The sequence below is a fragment of the Aythya fuligula genome, chromosome 14 (assembly GCF_009819795.1).
Source record: "Aythya fuligula isolate bAytFul2 chromosome 14, bAytFul2.pri, whole genome shotgun sequence".
Taxonomy (NCBI): Eukaryota; Metazoa; Chordata; class Aves; order Anseriformes; family Anatidae; genus Aythya; species Aythya fuligula.
Window position 1 is genome coordinate 8,884,464 of NC_045572.1, and position 16,996 is coordinate 8,901,459.

The window sequence follows — 16,996 nt, forward strand, 5'->3', positions numbered from 1 at the left end:
TGCTCCGCAGCCTGGGAAGGGGCTGGGGACACAGAGCTGACCTGCTTTAGGTCCCAGATCCAGCCCTGGAGCCCAGCCTGCATGTAGGTGCACACTGGCTTCTGGCTGGAGGTCGAAAGCAGCTGGAGTGAAGTTAGCGAGAGGCCCTGTGAAAGGAGGCAGGCATAGCAGGCAGTCCTTGCAAATGCAGAGTCTGGCCACACCGTGTCCCCCTCTAAGCACGGCATTCATTTGTTCTCTATTAAGGGTTGAAAACTGACAAAGCTGAAACTGCATAGTGCAATCTATTCCCGTATTTCTCATTTTCCAGGTTGTCTTGCACAGCATACGAAGCCACATCATGTTTAATATAATGCTGTCAGCACTAGGTTCATGTTTAGAAAAACCCATCTAACATTTACATTATACACTATTTGAATTTATTTATTTATTTATTTATTTATTTATTTATTTATTTATTTATTTATTTATTTTAATGGATTTTATGCTTTGTATCCAGGGCAGGATTCCCATCCTCCTCTGGGTGAGCTCATGTGGATGTTCTCCCCTTACATCCTCACACTTGCAGCAGATGTGATTCCACTCGTGAACAGCATACACGGACCCATTCCACATGGCCACCTGCTCCCTGGCCTGCAGAGCTGAGCCCCGCTTGCCCCTGCTGCTTTGGAAATATTCCTGATCCCCATCCCCTGTCCCCTGTGCCTGCAGTTCAGTCCCAGGTTGTCACAAGCCTTACATCCCCAGCTGCTCTCCCACCAGCACAAAGCACCATGCACTGTGCTGCTTCAGTTGGAAATAATTCTGGCCTCTACTTATTTTTCTGTATAGTACATTTATATGCACTTCTTATATGAGAAATAGCATGTGATTTTGAGCAGCGTATTCCTAGTACTTTGCTTTCTGGTTTGGGGAAAATTGAGCATACCAATAAAATTACTACGTTTGTGTGAATGACATATAGGGAAACTTATTTGGGACAGATGTTTCACCAAGTTGATACCTATCAGCACTGACCAATAGATGGTGCTTCAGAAGAAGTTGGAAACAGCTCTCACACACACGCCCCACACCACCACCCCTCCATTTTAGCATGAGAAATCACAAACCTAGCTCAGGAAATGATTCAAACCGCTGCTGAGATTCACAGCTGTAACAATGCTTTAACACAGGGTCTGGTAGACAAGAAGGCAGATGGGCCGACCTGCTCCGGTGAAGTGCCACAGCTCACATCCCACTCCCTCTGCTGGCCCTTGTTCTCATTTTAATGCTTAAAACAAAATGCAGATTGAAACATGAGACAAAACCAGTGATAATAAACTTGTATTTTTAGTAATGGCTCTCGTTTATTTTTGACTGGTGGGGCAGTGCTTGAGTAACTTTGAGCCTTCTCATATGATGTATCTTGCCAGTCTTGAAACACATTGGCATTTCCTAATGTGATTGAACCATAGAGTCATTGAATCATGGAATACCCTGAATTGGAAGGGACCTGTGAGGATCACCAAGTCCAACTCCTGAGTCTACACAGGGCAACCTAACATTTAAACCATATATGCTTCTTGAACATTCTTGGTGCCCTGGGGAGCCTGTCCCAGTGCCCAACCACCTTCTTCGTGAAGAACCTTTCCCCAACACCCAGCCTGACCCTCCCCTGTCCCAGCTCCATGCTGTTCCCTCGGGTCCTGTCGCTGTCCCCAGAGAACAGAGCTCAGCGCCTGCCCCTCCGCTCCCCTCGTGAGGGAGCTGCAGGCCGCCATGAGGCCTCCCCTCGGCCTGCTCTGCTCGGGGCTGAACAAACCAAGGGGCCTCAGTTGCTCCTTATAGTCTTGCCCTCTAGACCCTTCACCATCCCCATAACCCTCCTTTGGATGCTCTTTAATAGTTTTATGTCCTTCTTATACTGTGGAGCCCTTTTGGGCCGCACACAGTACTTGGGGTGAGGCTGCACCAGTGCTGAGTAAAGTGGGACAATCACTTCTTTGGACCAGTTAGCTCTAGTGCACCCAATGCACCTCAGACTACGTTTGGTCCTTTAGGCCATCAGGGCACTCTTGACTCATGTGTATCTTATCATTAACCCAAACCCACACATCCCATTCTGAAGAATTGATCTCCAGACATTTGTCCTTCAACCTTTATGTACATCCAGGATTATACTGTCCCAGGTGGGTGGCCCGACACCAGCTGCCACTGTGGGCAGGAGGGGGCTGCAGGAGGAAGCATGGCCGATCCACCTCCTCCCCTTCAGGGCCAGGACAGCAGCAGCTTCCAGAAGTGGCCCAACAGGGACAGCTGCCTCCAAACCTTGCACTGAGGTCTAGCTGGCAGAGCAGTAATTTGCCCGAGAATGGTCCACGTATTGGAGGGATCAGCTCATCTTGCTGTCAGTACTTCTCCATCTCACAAGCCCACTTGAGCTGCCTGTGCCTTTTCACAGCCATAGGGAGCACTGGATGCGGACAGTCACACACAGGTCTCTGCCACTAACAAATGTATTGGCAGTCCTGATGCAGATCAGAAGAAACTCTTTATATTTCATACCATTTGTCCCAGAAAACAAATCATTTCCAGATGAGGCTGCTCATCTCAGTCATGCAGATGAACCTGCCTTAAACATCTCTCCCAGGCAGTGCTGTGGGAAAACACCTGCTACTAGCTTCTCACAGCTGTACAGGCAGAGGGGCAGCATGCCCTCCTGATGGTGATGAGAACTGTTGGTAGCCTAATGTCATTGCTGGGCTTCCCATGAGAGCAGGAAGGGACACTTCACACAGAGACCAAGGAGTCCCTGGTGTTAGGGGATCTTTGAAACTTCTGAGTGTGGGAGGTCAGATTTATCTCCAACAGTGAGTGATACTCACAATCTCCCTTGCTTTGCTGATCAGTATACCTATGCCAAGATAATACCATTCAACTGGAAGATCAGGTCACTGATCATCATCAACAACAACAACAACAACAACAAACACCTCTAGCAGCAACGCCAACAACTTTCCTGCTGGCTGGTTGTATCCCCCCACCCTCCAGGAAGAGGAGAGTTTTTCTCCCAAAGCTGAGGTGCTCTGGCTCAGACCTTGGGGACAAGCCCAGCAGGAGACTCCAACCCAGCAGCCAGAGCCTCTGGCTTTGCTTCTTCCTGAGCAGCCAGGATGCCAGCCTCATGGCTGCTTCCCGCAGCAAAGCCAGGAGTGACAGTTTCATTCCCTGGGGCTTCCTTTAATCCTCATACTTGCTGCGTTAGAGTTCCTTGAGTTTGTTTTTAGCCTGTAGCTCGATGGTTTCTCAGCAAGCCTCCACTTCTTTGTGACGGAGTTAGTAATAACAGATACAGGAACAGCAAATAATCATTCAAGAAATATCAAATAATCATTTAATAAAGATGAAATAGTAAAGTAAATATCAGCTTAATTTGCTTTACATTGAAAATGATTATTACATTGTTACCTCCTTTACCTACCAGCAGCAAAAAAAGAAATTGACAGGTTTTCTATTATTTTAATAAAAGCTTGCAGTGTTAAAGCCCTTCTATAAATATAATTCAAGGTGTCACACATGACATACTGGGAAACAAGCATACTGGGAAACATTTAGTGAGGAGAGAAGAGCTGACCTGAGCTTCTCTCCAGATATTTTCATAGAAGTGGTTTCTGGTAGCAGATGAATCTTGCTGCAAAAAGTGTAGAAAGAGACAGTGGCCTGAAGATGGCAGTGACAAGGACTTGCCTAAGATACATCTGAGCAAGTGATGTTGGTGAGGCTATTGCCTGAGACCTGAAGACTGAACACTGAAACTCAGTGTTATTGCACTGAAGGTGTGGGTAAATGTTTCCACACCCCTTCTGAAGCCAGAGAAAATGGTATCTGTGGCTTTACCAAGGGCTAAGCATTTATGAACCTGAAGATCCATTGGAAACACCATCATATGTGGAATAACAAAAATACACCTGAGAGAACTGAGATGTGGACTAGAGCAGCACCAGGAATTCTCATAGTGAATGAAGGATCTGTTTGGAAGCACGACGTGTAGCCCTTGAGTTCCGCCAGTGTCACAGCCAGAGGACTGCCACATAGCACCCTTGACCATGATGGTCCTTTCCAAGTGCAGGTGGTGCTAAGACTTGAGGACCCTTGGCATGGAGAGCAGCCCAGCCATGGCTTTATTGACAACATGACAGATTGCTCACTCCATCCTCCTGACACTGCTGTGGACACACAGCCATTAGATGAGGACTGAACCAAGGCACTGCCAGTATTCCCAGCAAAGCCTGACACTGCTAGGGGGAACATGCGGCAACACCAGGACCTATGTCGGTCTTCAGGCCATCAAACTTTTTTGCCAATGAGTTTGCACAAACCTGGTACACCTTTTGGCCAGGGCAGGAGATGTCAAGAGGAAAGAAACAGGTAGAGAAGAGATGTTCTCAGCTCCAACTCATAGCCTGCTTTCAGACTATTCATATGAAAGAGTTCATCTTGAGTGCAATCACACAGCATGTGCCGGACAGCCATGGGCTCAGGCCCAGCCAGCATGGGTTCATGAAAGGCAAGTACAGACTGACCAACATCATCTCCGTCTATGACCAGATCACCCACCTGGTGGATGAAGTTGACATAGTCTACCTAGACTTCGGCAGGGCCTTTGACACGGTCTCCCACAGTATTGTCCTGCAGAAGCCGGCAGCCCATGGTTTGGACAGGTACACTCTGTGCGGTGTTAAAACTGGCTGGATGGCCGGGCCCAGAGAGTGGTGGTGAATGGAGTGAAATCCAGGTGGTGACTGGTCGCGAGAGGGGGTTGGGGGTTGGTTGGTGAAACAGGGATTGGTGTTGGGGCCCATCATCTTTAATATCTTTATTGATGATTTGGATGAGGGAACTGAGTGCACTCTCAGTAAGTTTGCAGATGACATGAAGTTGGGGGGAAGTGTCGATCTGCTGGAGGGTAGGGAGGCCCTGCAGAGGGACCTGGACAGGTTGGGTCAATGGGCAGAGGGCAATGGAATGAGGTTCAACATGGCCAAGTGCCGGGTCCTGCACTTTGGTCACAATAACCCCATGCAGCGCTACAGGCTTGGGACAGAGTGGCTGGAAAGCTGTGCAGAGGAAAAGGATCTGGGGGTGCTGGTTGATGCTCACGTGAACACGAGCCAGCAGTGTGCCCAGGTGGCCAAGAAGGCCAACAGCATCCTGGTTGTGTCAGGAGTAGTGCAGCCAGCAGGGCCAGGGAGGTGATCGTCCCCTTGTGCTCTGCTCTGGTGAGGCTGCACCTCGAGTGCTGTGTTCAGCTTTGGGCCCCTCACTGCAAGAAGGACACTGAGGCCCTGGAACATGTCCAGAGAAGGGCTATGAAGCTGGTGAGGAGCCTGAGACACAAGTCCTATGGGGAATGGCTGAGGGCACTGGGGTTGTTTAGCCTGGAGAAGAGGAGGCTACAACCTTTTTAATGACACTGCTGTTTTGATGGGAGTAGTTCATTGCTTTCTGTGCATGTCCAGCATGTGGGCTTCAACCTCAGGACATTTTCAGTCATTATTTGCAGTAGGGAAATGCAGACCCACTGACATTGGCCAAGCACTGGAGCTCTGCGGGGGGCAGTTTTCTGCCCTGCTGCCTCTGCACACCTGTATTTTGCCAGCCACAGCTCTGCCAAGCCTTTGCTCAGCACCTTTCCTCTGTCATAGCCTAAGAGGTGTAAGGGCGCTGTCCTGCCATCGGGCTGGAGGAAAACAGCTTTCCCAGTGTGCAGAGCACAGCCATCCCACTGTGTCCCACAAGAGGGGGGATGCTGAGGGGTGCAAGGCTTGTGGAGCTCTTGTATTCCCTGTTCAGTGCCCGACTATCATGAACCGTACAAGAATGATGCCATTGACAGAGATGAGTGTGCTCAAGTCTGCCTGGCTGCAGAAGGGGTGTAAATCACATACAGATGGATCCTCAGCAACTTTGGTTTCAGCAACATATAACCAGAAACCTTGGCTACAAAATGCTTCTCTTTTTAATCTAGGAAAGCTGGTTTCCTGCTCAAAACAGCGTAGTGATTTTCACCTTATGTCAACACAGGAATATATCGTTTATATGGTTTTGAAATTAGATATAAAGTTATTTTTCCACTTGTTTTAGCAACTAATCCTGAACAAGTCATGTGCACAGACAGTATTTCTAACTTTAGCCTTTGGGTGCCAAGGCAGAAATGGAGAGGGAAGGGAAGGGAAGGGAAGGCAAGGCAAGGCAAGGCAAGGCAAGGCAAGGCAAGGCAAGGGAATACACAAGGAGTAAACCTCAACTTGGAGGTAGGAGGAAATGGAGGCGACCAGGGGCTTTGGTGCTCAGAAACATTGTAGATGGGAAAGAGATGCCCTGTGATGCTCTTTGAGCCATGACAACCTACAGGCTTCCCCTCACAGCTCTGCTCCTGACCATGAGCAGATAGATTTAGCACTCTTGCCGTGCTTCCGTCTGTTCTGACTGCGCTTCCCTTCATCTTTTCTTTTTTCTTTTTCTTTTTTTTTTTTTTTCCTGCCTTTTAAGCCCTTTTGTTCCGTCTTCAGCATATTTAAAAGACGAGTGAACCCAAACTCCATGCGTTCTGCTATTGAACATATTTAGTAGGTATCAAGCAACATTTCTGAGTATTGAAAAAATCCATATCAAATCACAGCTCTCGTGCACAAGGCTCAGTGTAGCTCAAGTGGGCTGGGAAGGGCAAAACTGCCCAGCAGCAGGTTCCATGGGTCCCATTCAGTTGGGAAGACCTTCTAACACTGCTCTCTGTGCTCTGGTCCAGGAGAAAAGCCAAAATTACCCAGGCAGTGGGACAGCACACCCAGCACCAAAGCCTTATGGAGTGAAAGAAATCAGAGAGGCCCCAGGAAAGCAGAGGTCTTCCATGAATCAAAATACTTACAGGCAGACCCTCCAGGACAACAGGTAAATACCTAAAATGATCCTCAGTCTTTGCTGTTGAGACTGGTGGAGGTAGGTTGAGACAAAATGGCTGTGTTCTCATGGGTCCCAGCACCCAGTTTGGTGTCTCAAGGACAAGGCACTGTCAAAAGAGACACTAATTTTTGCTAATTGCAAGTAGTCAGCCAGATCTAATTGTGTGAAGGAACCTAAGCCAGTAAGCTCCAGTAATAGTCACAGAATGGTTTGGAAGAGACCCTAAAGATCACCTAGTCCAATCCTCCTCACCAGGACCAGAGACACCCAGGCTGGACAGCTGGTTCAGGGAGGGCTTTGGCTGACAAATGCTGGAGGGAGAACCTCACAGACTGGGACCATGCAGCCTCTGCCCACCATCACCCACTCTTCCCATGTTCCCTACAGAAAGAAGTGCCTATGTGCTGGAGCACATGTGTAGCTCCTCACAAGCTGCTGCCCTGTGTCCTTTGGAAGAAATCTGCATATCCAGAAGGGTTGTGAACTACAGCTTGGGACACCCTTGCTAAAAGCATAGGATGGGACACTGGTCCTCCCTGGGCTTCTGGCTACTTCAAAAGCAGTACAGACACAAAGTAAGATGCTCGGAGATGCCATATCCAAAAGCAGTCCTTGCTTCTGTCCTCCCAGCACCCCGGGCCTACAATCTGGCTTGGTGCACATGGTGATCCTGTGAGACATTGGGTCACATCCTGTCCTAGCAGGGTTAAGCCCATTTTCTCCAGATATTTTGGGAAAAAATAGCAGTATTTCCAACACAAGTTCTCAGCATCTGCTTTCTGTCATCTGCAGTTTTCTTTTTCTCTCCAGACACCACCCTTCTGTTCTCCATCACCTATACCTGTAGCACTTTCAGGTGTAGCTCCTGTGGCCTCAAGACCCTCGCAAAGCAATTTGTGCCCAGAGCAGATCTGTGAGCATGGCACCAAGAGCTGCAGCTGCGGTGTGAACTTGGCTAAATCACCAAATCCCACTGGTGAACCCCACTGTGCCTTCCTGAGACAATCTGGGGTGATGAACAGGGTGCTCTGGCTTCTTCTAAAGAAGAGGATGAAGGTTTTTCTCTTTCATCCTTGTAAAGCGATTCTTCATCTGCAAGTCTGCCATCACATCTGCAGACTTTATTTTGTACACAGATCCTGATGGGTACTGAGGTCTCAGAACTGGGTTTGAAATCCTCTGCACTTCCTTCCTTACTCATTCCACACAAATTCTCCTGGAAGACAGATAATATTTCTATCCCTGCCCACTCTGGAATAAAAAGCAGGGCACAAATACAAAGGTGGGCATCACAGTGAGCGCTGAGCCAGGATCTCTCCCAGGGCAGCATCTCCTGTCTCCCCAGCACTCACAATGACAGCAGAGCACAGGCTGGGACAGACATCTCGGGCCCTGGGCTCCTGCTGAACTGCTGAGAGTCCTCAGGCCATATTCACTGTGAGTAGGACTTAACAGTGATGAGCAGAATGAGGAGTACAAAATGTTACCTTTGTGCCAATTCCCACGGTTGCCCCACAGCCTAATGATGTGCTGCTCATCTTGACGGACTAGGCAACATGGAGACCCAGTGGCAGACCTCTCTGTAAAGGTCTGGAACAAAAGGTCAAACATTTTTTCTAGTAAGTTTCCATCCATGTGTGATTTCTCTAATGCCTTTTAAGTGTTTTCCTTTACTCTATGCCTGCAATGAGTCAGGACTGGAAGTGCATTGTCAGGCAGCAGAGAGCTGGTCTCTTGCTAGGAATCACCATGTGTATTCTGCAAGATAAATATTTAAGTGTCCTCTGATGGTTACTTCCTATGTCATTAACTTGGGTATCCCCTTCTCACTTCTGCTGAATGTACCCCTGCCAAATCTCCTCTGGGATCTTTGCGGGGATGTCTGTGCTCCTGCACTGGTACAGCTCCTGCTCTGCTAGGCTCCTACGCACTCACGGACATCTCGCCTCCTGCTTCGTTACCGGTTTCTGCAGCAGAATGATCAGCATGTCCCTGATTTTATTCCCATTGTGGGTCAGGACAACACCAGGAGTTGAGAGCTTGGCCTAATTTGCTGCTCACGCATCCGCTCATTCTCCACAGAAATGTCCAACAGCCCCTCTGCTAAACGAAAGCTGCCTTGGCCAAGGATGCTCAGAGTGTGCATGTTCACAGCCCCCTTATTTCCCTACTGACATTTGTATTTCTTAGCCAAGTTTAGTAACATTTAGGATGTGGGAGATGTCAGGGTAATTAACTTCCTCTACCTTGCATGACAAGTGGTGGCTGCACAGGAGAATGAAACCATTGCTCCTCCAGAACGGAAAAACTGCAGTGAAAGTTCAGCCGCAGCACAAGCCCTCAGAGACACCACAGAAAACTATGTTTTATAACCCTCCTTTTCCCAAAAGCAGGGTTCCTTTCACAACTTGCTGTTCTATTTAATTTATATGAAATATCTTACAGAGCCATTACTTTAGAAAAAAACAAACAAACAAAAAAATAAAATATCTGCACAGTGGCTTTGTCTGCATATGAAGAAGAGGATATTACAGAAAACAAAGCCAGTTTGCCCAGAAAAGTATCAAAATTCTACCTGGCCATTTACTTAAACATGAAACATGAATATTTAACCACTAGGTCATGCTATGCAACTCCCTCAGCAAGAGACAAGTTTATGCTGGCTCATTCTGCTCTGCTTGGTAACAAAGCCAGCAACTGGGAACTGCAAAACTAAATGTGGCACATTCCCAGGTAACCTGAGGATGCAGCTCTCTGGGTTCCCATGGACCCGTGGCAGATGTGCAAGGTTTCCCAGTGGAGGGTAAGGAAATTATGGCAGTGGGATGTAACATCCCAGGGGGACCCTCCTTCCCCAAGAGCTGATCCCAGGGTCGGGGGGAACTGGTGCAATCCCAGGTTTGGGAAAGTACTGCACTGGAAGGAGGTCACTGCCCGAAGGGCCCGGCCCTGCCTCTCCAGCTGCCACCATGTTTAAACTGTGTAGTCCCAAATACTCGCATAAATACCTCCAGTTCCTATGGGGGAAGAGACACAGCACTCACCCAGCTCAGGCCTTTGGGGTGAGATGCTGCTGATCAGCAGAGTGGGGCATTTAGTAAGGGCACAGGACCATCTGAACCATTGCTCTGGAAGGTGCAGAGCTGCTGTCTATTTGCTGGGCACATCACTGGATTATTGTGAATTGCTTTAACAGCAAAAGGAGAGTGACCCTTCACGTTTGGCAAAAAAAATGAGCTTTGCCAAAAGCTTTAATTCCCCAGAAAGGACTTGGCTGGAGGAAAGCCTTTTAAATTAGAGGCAAGGCTGACAATGGCTCATTTCTGTGTACACTCTTCCTGGCACTCAGATGAGATGCTCACATGAAATGTGTGTGCATTAAATACTAGCCTCAAGACTGTGAAATTATGTTGCCTGAAGCTGACCTCTTTAATTTGTATTTTAGCCAGCTCAACAAATAGTCTGTATCTCACAGTGGCAGCACACAACAGCTTTGAAAAATTCAAAGTAGCTGTGTAGATGTTTAAATATAGACTAAAGAAGATATTTAAGTATTTATCATTTCTGCTGGTCCATTAAAAAAATGCAGCTTATCCTTCGAAGTGTCACACATTTAATTTTTTCTTTCTTGGCCAAGCTCAGCCTGGCTGTTCACTGTCCAAGGTGATGGGTACAGGTCACACCATACACCTGGGCACCTACATAGTGAACACTTGTATTCCAACAAAATAAACGCACACAGATATCTTGGTCCAGCACCAAGATCAGCAAAGAGAGTTCTCTGAGACTGTCTTGCTTCCAGTACAGTCATCATGTCTTAGCAAGGAACCTCTTGCAGTTCATCTGACTGCAGCCTCTGGATGGAGGCACAGGAGTGCCTGCTCAGTCAGCCTACTCTGTCCTACCCTTTCCGAAGCTCACCCTGCCATTTCTGTGCAAAGCCACAGAATCACTGAATCAAAGAATTAAAGAATGGTTGAGGTTGCCAGGGACCTCTGTAGGGCATCTGGTTCAACCCCCTGCTCAAGCAAGGCCACCCAAAGCCTCTTGTCCAGTACCACATTCAGATGGCTTTTCAATCTCCAAGGAGGGAGACTCTGCAACCTCTCTGGGCAACCTGTGCCAGTGCTTGGTCACCCACACAGTAAAAAAGTGTTTCCTGATGCTCAGAGGGAACCTCCTGTGCTTCAGTTTGTGCCCATTGCCTCTTGTCCTGGCACTGGGCACCACTGAGAAGAGCCCGGCTCTGTCCTCTCTGCACACTCCCTTCGGTCATTTACAGGCATCAACAAGATTCCCCGTGAGCCTTCTCTTCCCCAGGCTGAACAGTCCCAGCTCCCTCAGCCTTTCCTAATAGCAGTGCTGCTCCAGTCCCTTCATCACCTTCATGGCCCTTGGTTGGCCTCTCTCCAGTAGCTCTATGTCCCTCTTGTCCTGGGGAGCCCAGAACTGGACCCAGCACTCCAGGAGTGCCCTCACCAGTGCTGAGCAGAAGGGCAGGATCACCTCCCTCGACCTGCAGCCAACACTTGGCCTTAGTGCAGCCCAGGACACTTTGCTTTCTTTGCAGCAAGGACACATTGCTGACTCGTGTTCAACTTGGTGTCCACTAGAATCCCCAGGGCCTTTTCTGCCAGGCTGCTCTCTGGCTGGATGCCCCCAGCAGGTCCTGGTGCCTGGAGTTGTTCACTGATGTTCTTACAGAAGCCTTTCTCATTGTTTTCACCCTTTTTATGCCTCCTTTTTGTGCTTGGGTTTGGCCAAGAGCTCCTTGTTCATCCATGTAGGTTTCCTGGCACTTTTGCCTGACTTCCTACTTGTTGGGATGGATCGCTCTTGTGCGTGGAGGAGGCAATCCGTGAATATCAATCAGCTTTCTTGGGCTCCTCTTTTCTCCAGGGCCTCATCCCTTAGGACTCTTCCAATCAGGTCCTTGCAGAAGCCAGGCTGGATGGGGCCTTGGCCAACCTGATCTAGTGAGTGGCATTCTTGTCTATGGCAGGGGTGCAGTTAGGTGACCTTTAAGGTCCCTTCCCATCCAAGCCATTCTGTGATCCTGTGAAGAGGCGATCTTGGAGGTCTCTTACCCAGGTGTCCAGGGCTGGGAGCTTGCTTTATACCCTCCTCCCTTCCATTGGGGCTCTAAAGCCCATGGTCTCTGTGCAACCCTGGCCTGTCCTCTAGGCTGAGGCATCTGAGATTCCAACACCACCTCCATCAAGCTCCAGCATCCAGACAGTGTATTTCTTGTCCAAACCTCCCTAGCTAGGGCTGCACCCTCTGCATCTTCTCCTGGAGCCTGAAGACTGCTGTTTTCAGACACCTTGCCTCATGCTGAATGAGACTAAGTCAACTTCCCTCGTGTCAATTAATCCAAAGAGACCAAGCATCTTTCCTCTGCTTCTCGCTCAGTCCTATCCTGAAGCCTGTGCCTGCTGCTCCCCAGCTCGGCTCTAGTTCTCTTTGAAGGAGGCATTCAGAACTGGACTTCACTGGGGTCCTGATAAACAAGGATGTACACCTAAAAAAAATCAAGCTCTGCCCTGCAGTCAAAGCTAGAAAGTGCTGTTGTGGAGGGTGTTCCTGGGATCCGAGGACAAGTTGTAATGAAGCAGACTGAGGTTAGTCTGATTAGCCAGAATTTGCACTTTGCTGTGAAGGGCTGCACTGACGCCCCATTTCACAGCTTGCCCTGCGGTTTTTCCACTGTGAGATGAGCCAGGCTCATTCTCCTCAGATTGATTGTCATGGTTGTTCCCACCACTGCCCAAAGCCACAGGGCTGGGGACCATGTGCTACAGCTGCAGTCAGACAGGGAATGGGCTGGGGACAGCCTGACCAGGCAGCAGCTTGCATTAAAGGGCAGGGCACCGTCACCATCCCCCAGAAACCAGTGAGCCCTAGGCCCTGGTCTCTCTGGAGAAGTGAGCTTCCAAAGGGATGGAACCAAGTGTTTGGGAATAACCATCCTGATTTATAAACTGGCAGTGGGGAGCTTTCCCCACTGGGCTTAAAGCTGCTGCTGGATGTCACCACCAGAACAGTGTCTGCAGTGATGGAGAGGACCAAGTGGTCCAGAAAGGACTGGCACAGAAAGGACTGAGTAACTGGACAACATCGCATCACTGACACCGAGCACGGCCATGGACATGCTGCTGCAGTTGTCATCAGGGGTGTAAGCACGGTGGTATCAGATGAGCTGCTCCAGGAGGAGCCAGTCCCCAGAAAAGGAGGGAAAAACAGAGGAGAAATGCCAGCATCCCAGCAGTCTCCTGCCAGGATTTCCTGGGGACAGAATGAGCTGGGAAGTCTGTCCCTGGAGGCTGCAGCAGATTGCTTGCCTGATGCTTCTCTGAGCATCAGGACACAGGAGAATGGCACTTGTGCTGATAGCTCCCTTGTGGCATTGTGTCCTGTCACCTTGAGGACAGAGGCATTTCAGGAGAGTGATCACGGTAAGCAAGCAATGGCAGCAGCAGCTGTCTGATCTCTAGTTTGGACCATCTCATCTGTACTTAGTTAAAATTATTTCACAGAATCACAGAATCATCTAGGTTGGAAGAGACCTCCAAGATCACCCAGTCCAACCTCTGACCTAACACTAGCCAGTCCTCCACTAAACCATATCCCTAAGCTCTACATCTAAATGTCTTTTAAAGATCTCCAGGGATGGTGGCTCCACCACTTCCCTGGGCAGCCCGTTCCAATGCCTAACAACCCTTTCAGCAATGAAACACACTTCCAAGAAGACATTTATTACTCAGCATCCACAGATAAGAGCTGGCTGGTGCCTGCCTGGGGCTAGGTGAGGAGCAGCTCATGTGGGGTGGAGGTGATGACTTGAATGTCCAGAGCCCTGGGTTTCATAGAGCCTCTTGTGCAGTTGCTGCTCCCTAAGTGAAGCCAAGCCAGATGAAGGGATGCATAATCCCATGTCCAAGCCCTGCACGTTCCCCGTGGGGAGCTTCTGGCCTGTTCGCTCAGTGCTAGGGCAGCTTGCTAAAGAGGTGACAGCAACTGCGGAGGTCAGAAGTCTGCCTGGCACCATGTGGACTGGAATTCTGGAGAGCTACGTTCAGCCTTGTCCCTGGGACACACTGAAACCTGATAGCAGCACGAGGCCATAAAATTATAAATGTGCCCTTTCTCAACAGAGCTTCTTTGCGTAGTGCTTTACACCTCTGTTCATGGCAAAGCGGTACATGCCTTTCTGCAAGGCTAAAATAAAGCTACTGGAACACAAAAGGTTGGTTCTTGCTTTTCTGGACTCCCTGCCACACTGCAATTCACACAGGTAATACTTTTGTCTTTCTCACTGCTCTCTGCAGAAAGATGCTGAGACTCACACAGCTGAGGAGGAGACACCTGTGGGACTCCTGTCGCTCCCTGGGACTCCTTCCTCGTGTGCCCTTTCTGCCAAGGTCACCTGTGTCACCTTGGGCTTCATGTCCAGGCACAGCTCCACTGTCTCTAGCCCCTGTATTTTGCTACAGTTTCCTCTGCTTATCCCTACAGGTGCCTCCTAAAGCACCTGTGCTGTCCGGGTAAAAATGGATATTGCTTTTATTTCCTTCTTTACCTGTTAAACTGTTTTATATCAGCTATCCCTTCGTCCATTTCTATGCATTGTTTGACACGAGGCACTGTTCCATAAACAAGCCTGAAACACTGCAGCTCAGGAAAAATGCAATGCTCCTGGAAAGAAGCTGGTAAAGCCACTGTTATTTTCCTCCTTAATTGCAGTTTTGGTGACTCATCCCTGGTGCCACACTGCAGTGCACAGCCATTGTGTGGTTTTTCACCCAATCTCCAGCAGTCACAATTCACTGCTCAAGTTTTCAGGCCACCCAAGCCATTAGGAAAATAAATGTAAAATTAAAACCTCCTGGTATGCAGTCAGCTAGCTGAGCACCACAGCCCCCTGGGATAATAACAAGAGAAGAGACAGGCATTCAGTGCTTTCCAAGGCTGCTTGTACACAATGTAGCTGAGCTAGCGTGAGCTCCCGTCTGAACATGTCCTTCTCTGAATGAGAGCTGACCTTTTCCCATCCCATTCCCTTCCTCTCCCCATCTTTATCTCATCTGTATTCACTTTCCCATCTCTATTCCACCCCAATCAGCATCTCTATCCCATCTCACCCACACACCATCCCCATCCCATCCCACCCCATCCTGTTCCCACCCCATTCCAACACATCTCCATTCCTATTGCATTCCATCCCTAACCCATCCCCATTCCCATTCCCATTTGAACCTGTCCCTGTTCTTCTCTTTTGTATGGGGTCTCAAATGTTTCCCCAACCCCAGCCATTCACTGCTGCAGGAAAAGTTTTCCCTCCCCACCCAGGAGACCATCTCACCTCCTGGCTGCCTCCCAGACAGCAAATCCAGCCGTGGTCTCCACCAGGCAGAAAGCTCTTGCCACAAAGACAGTGGCAGCCCAGACTGCCTGCCTGCCCCAAAATGCGTCTGTTCAGGTCTTTGGCTGCAGGGAGTGCCTGAGCCTGCTGCTGCCAGTGGAGGGTAGCAGAGAAAGCACCTGCATGAGGTGTGAGCAGGTGAGTGATCTGGTCAGCCTGGTGGCAGAGCTTCAGGAGGAGGTGGAGAGATTAAGGAGCATCAGGGAGTGTAAGCAGGAGTTAGGCTGGTGGAGCAGCTCCCTGCCATGCCTGCAAGAAAGGCACCAGGGTGATACACCCCAAATAGGAGCAGTTTACTCAGCACCTGGCCTGATGGCTGCAGATGGGTCCCACCTGTCTCAAAGGGTGAAAAGGATCCTAGCCTGGGAGCTGGCAGGGCTTGCTGAGAGGGCTTTAAACAAGGTATGAAGGGGGATAGGGATAAAATGAGTCTTGATAGAGATGAGCCTGGGAAGGACTGGTGAGAGATGTGGTGGTTGGGAGCTGTCTTGGGTAGTGACCACGAAATGGCAGAGTCAGCATGACCAGCGAGGTGATCCTCCTCCTGTGCTCTGCTCTGGTGAGGCCGCACCTCAAGTACCATGTTCAGTTTTGGGCCCCTCACTACAAGAAGGACACTGAGGCCCTGAAATGTGTCCAGAGAAGGGCTACGAAGTTGGTGAGAGATCTGGAGAACAAGTCCTATGGGGAGCAGCTGAGGGCACTGGGGTTCTTGTGTCTGGAGAAGAGGAGGCTCAGGGCAGACCTCATTGCTCTCTACAGCTACCTGAAAGGAAGGTGTGGGGGACTGGGGGTCGGCCTTTTCTCTCAGATAACCAGTGATAGGACTAGAAGGAATGGCTTCAACTTGCACCAGGGGAGGTTTAGGTTGGAAATTAGGAGAAATTTAATCTCAGAAGGAGTGGTTAGTCACTGGAACGGGTTGCCCAGGGAGGTGGTGGAGTTTAAGGAATCTCTGGAGGTGTTTAAGGAAAGGTTGGACGTGGTGCTTAGGGACATGGTTTAGTGGCCAATATTGGTGGTAGGGGGATGGTCAGACTCGATGATCTTAGAGGTCTTTTGCAACCTTGATGATTCTATGGTTCTTGGGTTTTTTCCTGGGAGGAAGACAGTGCCAGGCAGCTCCCACAGGAGCTGTTGGAGGGGCTGCACTAGGACATAGACTAGAGCTCGCTCCATCGCACTCCATTGCCTGTGTCTCAGCCCTAGAAGGGAAAGACAGGCCCAGCCCAGGGCATCCCTCTGAGCACTTGGCTTGGCCACTGTCTTGCTCACACTACTTTACTTTTCCAGAACTTGTCAGCCCATTTGCAAAGGAATGCAACACCCTGCTTCCGAGGGCCATTCCTCAGCTCCTGCCTCATGGAACAAGGCAAAGAGCTGCTGACTTTGGCTATAACACTGGCAGAACAGCACTGGCACATGCCCTGCCAGTCCAGATAGCCTGACTCAAATCCATCAGCCTAACACTCCTGAGCTGGCCTGGCCAGTGTGGCCAAAAATCCAGGCTGCACGGCCTGGCTGCAGCCGGGCAGCGCTCCCACTCCTGCACACAGGCCAAGCACAGCTCGCTGTGCTGCTGGGGCTGGGAAGACAGGAGCACAGACACACCTGGGAGAAGCTGTGCACAAA